This window comes from Ictidomys tridecemlineatus, chromosome 8, assembly GCF_052094955.1.
Source record: "Ictidomys tridecemlineatus isolate mIctTri1 chromosome 8, mIctTri1.hap1, whole genome shotgun sequence".
Classification (NCBI taxonomy): domain Eukaryota; kingdom Metazoa; phylum Chordata; class Mammalia; order Rodentia; family Sciuridae; genus Ictidomys; species Ictidomys tridecemlineatus.
This window is the reverse complement of record NC_135484.1, coordinates 126,904,796-126,909,065: the sequence shown is the minus strand read 5'-3', so window position 1 is coordinate 126,909,065 and position 4,270 is coordinate 126,904,796. Positions and strand designations below refer to the sequence as shown.

General features: G+C 34.5%; 1 pseudogene; it reads right to left on the bottom strand.

Annotated features, from left to right (window-relative positions):
- Positions 1–2,733: 2,733 nt before the first annotated feature.
- LOC106145421 (olfactory receptor 2G3-like) lies at positions 2,734–3,662 on the bottom strand (annotated as a pseudogene).
- Between the last annotated feature and the right edge of the window lie 608 nt (positions 3,663–4,270).

Sequence of the window (4,270 nt, the reverse complement as noted above, 5' to 3'; positions counted from 1 at the left end):
ATGGATAATCATTTAGATGAGACTTGGACCTTGATAGTATAGCTTTTCAGGAGAACATGGCCAGTCAGGGCATACCTGGTATAGGTATAGTAGGTAAACCCACCTTGTAGATTGGGAGGTTAAATAGATGTATGACTAAAAATGAAGTGTGCTACACAATGTTTGGTAAGAATATCTTTAAGTTTTAAGTTAATTTGAGAAATAAATTTCCCCTCATATTACGGAAATGGAAAGTCACAGAAATCAAAGCAAAAAACATGTTAGAATTTTGTAACAAATATTAGCTCACTACTGAGTCAAAATCATTATATTGCAATACACTATTTTTGGCCTGTCTATAAAAAAGAGACACATTTATATAAGCAATAAACGAATATGTTTTACATGTCAAAAGCAGAATTCATTTGATTATTGCAAGTGAACTTGGTAGAGAATTAATAGCAACTAGTGACTGCTCAAATAATTTAGGCCTGGAAAACATGTATATTTGCCATCAAGGCTACTTGATCTGACATCAATGGTTTATTAATGCATAAGTGACATATACTGAGTTCTTACTACATGTCTTCTAACCTCTGAAATGCCACAAACTTTGAGGTTTTCCTAATGTTAGAAACACAATAACTGAGACTCTGGTCTCTCCTGGTTCAAACACATTTTTTCCTACTACATTTACAGTAACTTTCCTTTCAAAAATAACACTTTTAACTTTACTATCACCATTAAAAACAAATGTACCATGCATTACATAAGTTAGTGAAGGAAATGACTCATATTTTCCATATTACAAAGAAAAGGTAAGAATTAACTTATTTTCTATTAGATTTTCAAGGTATTGTTTTTCCAAGCAGGTGTAAATACAAGCAGATAAATAATTTTAGACTAGATAACAATTTTTATGGGATCAAATTTTTCAAAAGAAGCCTAAATTAGACTCCTCATAGAGGGAATATTATGACCAGAAAAGCAGACTTTTGAAAACATACTAATTGATATTGATTGATCATTTATTACCAGTTACTGCATTTATTTTGTACTTAAAATATTTTAATTAATAATGAAAGTCATTACTTTCTTGAGTAGTTTAATTATAAGGTATAATTTGGAGTTAAAATCTATAAATGGATATTAGTTTGAAACCAATTAATGGGAGACAATAAAACTTATTCTCAAAGACATGACAATACATTTTCTTGAAACAAAACCCCAAATGAAAATTTTCATTCTGTACATGAGTGTAGGTTAATTATTGATATACAAGAAAACCACAACACCAATGGGTTTCCTTATTCAAGCATTTTAAATATCTAAGTGCATTTCATTCTTACATTTACAAATTTTTAATATTTTAGACAACAGCATGAAAGTTTGAATCTACTGAGATGTTGCTTGCAATTTGAAATATTGTGTATACTTGTATATAAAAAATAACCCAATATATGACTCATCTGACAGATTTTTAAGATCAATAAAGGCTTATAATCAACATGCAGTTAGAAGAGAGGGGAGCAAGCCAACCTCTCAATACTTTCTTGTTGCTGGCTTGTTTATTCAGTGGTATCAATAGTGATTTTTGGAGCAAACCATGTGACTTCAGCCCATTTAATTAAGATCAGATACCACAATCATCAAGAGGGACAGAGGAGCTCTGCAAAGGGGAGTAGGCAGATGATGTTAAATGTTAAAAGATGAACTTTACATTCTATTTTTGTATGGATACAAACAGACCAATGAATGGAAGTAATTATAAATAGGAACAAAACTGCAATCAAATCAAGACATAATAACCAAATTAAATTCTTTTAATATTGCATATATTGTTGTTTAGCCATACTCTAAGATCAATTCTTTAAGAGCAGAAATTTATACCCAATTTATCTGCTTCAGATATCACCTTTCTTTTTTGTTACAGTAAGGTCTTTTATACAAAGCTGATTACTTTTTAAATCATACATAAACTTGGATACGAAAAGTTCAATAAAATTGCATTAGCTCAAAAAGGAAGTTGTGGAATTCAAAATTCAAATTCTCAAAATTTTTCACAATACCTTTTACTGTGACAAAATAGGAAAGTTTTTTTTGTTTGTTTTGTTTTGAGGAAATTACTTTCAGAAATTGTTAGAATATTAATGGGAAGACTATAACATAGAGACATGAGGAAAAACAGTTACAAAGCACATCATACAAATGGTAAAAAAAAAATCTGGGCACAGAGCTGCACACCTATACTCAAAGTTACTTGAGAAGTGGATGCAGAAGGGTCACAAGTTCAAGGCCCATCTGGGCAACTTAAACAGACCGTGTTTCAAAATAAAATACAAAGGGCTGAGGATGTAGCTCAATGGTAAGAGTGTTTACCTGGCATGAACAAGGTCCTGCGTTCCAGTACTACAAGAAACTGAAAAAAAAATTGGGATATAAAGAAGGAATAAAAGGTGGAATAAAAAGGAAGGCAGGGAGTGACAAAACAAGAAATGAAGTAAGAAACGGTTAGAAATGGAAATTTTTAGGAAAATGGACATCAAAGAGTGTAAGAAAATAATGCCTATCAAAGTGCCCAAAAGAAGCCTGAGAAAAGATTGGAGAGGACAGATAGTTGTAAAGCCATGTGAAATACAATCATGCAAACTGTAGAGGTTCCAGCTGTGCTTTTAGGCTGGTGAAGGATTATATGAGATGATATTTAAGAGACTTGTGATGAAAAATTGACCAGTCTGTATTTTGTTTCATTTTTTACACACGTAGGTCTCTGTGGCATATTCTTCCCAGTGCACCTTTAACTTCTTTATTCCTCAAGGTGTAAATGAGAGGATTGAGGGTCAGGATGATGACCGTGTAGAAGAGGGAGATGAATTTTCCCTAAGTGTGAGCATAGGAGCTGTTGGGCTGGATGTAGTTGGCTGTGATGCTCCCATAGAAGAGGGATACTACTGTCAAGTGGGATCCATATGTCCCCAGAGTTTTGTGCCAGGCTGCACTGATTTGATGATTATAACTGCCTTGGCTATGTGTCCATAGGATATGAATATCAGTGCCAAGGGCAAAAGGAGCAAGACCAATGAAGCAACGAAGAGCTGGATCTCATTTGCATGAATGTCCACGCATGCAAGCTTAATCATGGAGGGGACTTCACAGAAGAAATGATGAAGCCGCTGGTGTCCACAGCGAGGTAGCCAGAGGGTGACAGTGCCCTGGATGAGATCATTTCCTGCTCCACTCAGCCATTCGACCCCTGCCAGAACCTGGCACAAACGTGGGTTCATTACAGCTGTATAGTGGAGAGGTCTGCACACTGCAGCATAGTGGTCAAAAGCCATCCCAGCCAGGAGAACACATTCAGTGGATCCCAATGCCAGGGAGACATAGAGCTGGATGGCACAACCCAGGGATGTGATGGTCTTGGCTCGTCCTTTGAGGTTCTACAGCAGCTGAAGGACAATACTGGTGGTAAAATAGATGTCCACTAGGGAGAGGTGAGTAAGGAAAATGTACATGGGTATTTTGAGTTTAGGGTCTATGGAAGAGACCAGAATAAGTAGTGTATTTCCCACCAAGGTAAGAAGGTAGGATATCAAAACAGCCACAAAGAGTATCTTTTCCAGCTGGGGCTGGTCTGAGAAACCCATCATAACGAAGTCTTCTTTGGCACTGCTATTGGTCATGCCCATTACCTTGTTCAGACAAGAAGGAAAGCATTACAAGAATTAAAGAGAGTATAATGTGTTGGTCACTAATGACAACATCGAAATTTATAGAATAACTCTTTGAAATCCTCACTCAGACAAATTACAGTGACTCACAGAATAAATTTTGGTGCAGTGTCCTTCAAAAGTTGCAGAAGATGTTGTTAAAGACCCTCTACAGAGAGGCACCTGGGGCTTACTCTGGAAACAAAGGTTTTCCTTGATAAAGAACTATTAGAACCTGAGATAAAATCTTCCACAGAAGGACAAAACAAAAAAAAAAAAAAAAAGAAAGAAAAAAAGAAAATGCCAAAGGGTAAAAATACATTAAATTCATTAATAGCTTATAAAGAATCATTCAAATTAAATGGAAAAAATCAATAAAATAAATATTTAATATAACAAATTATGCATACATAGTATTTCTGGTCTTCAAGCATAAACTTTGAGTTGGGAATTCTTTTTTGATGATTTTCTTTATATGAATGACTTTTGGGTTATGAAGACTATAAAGATTCTTTTTATTGTAAAACAGTAAACACTTAGTTAATAAAGTCATAATATTATTATTTATACCCAACTGTTTA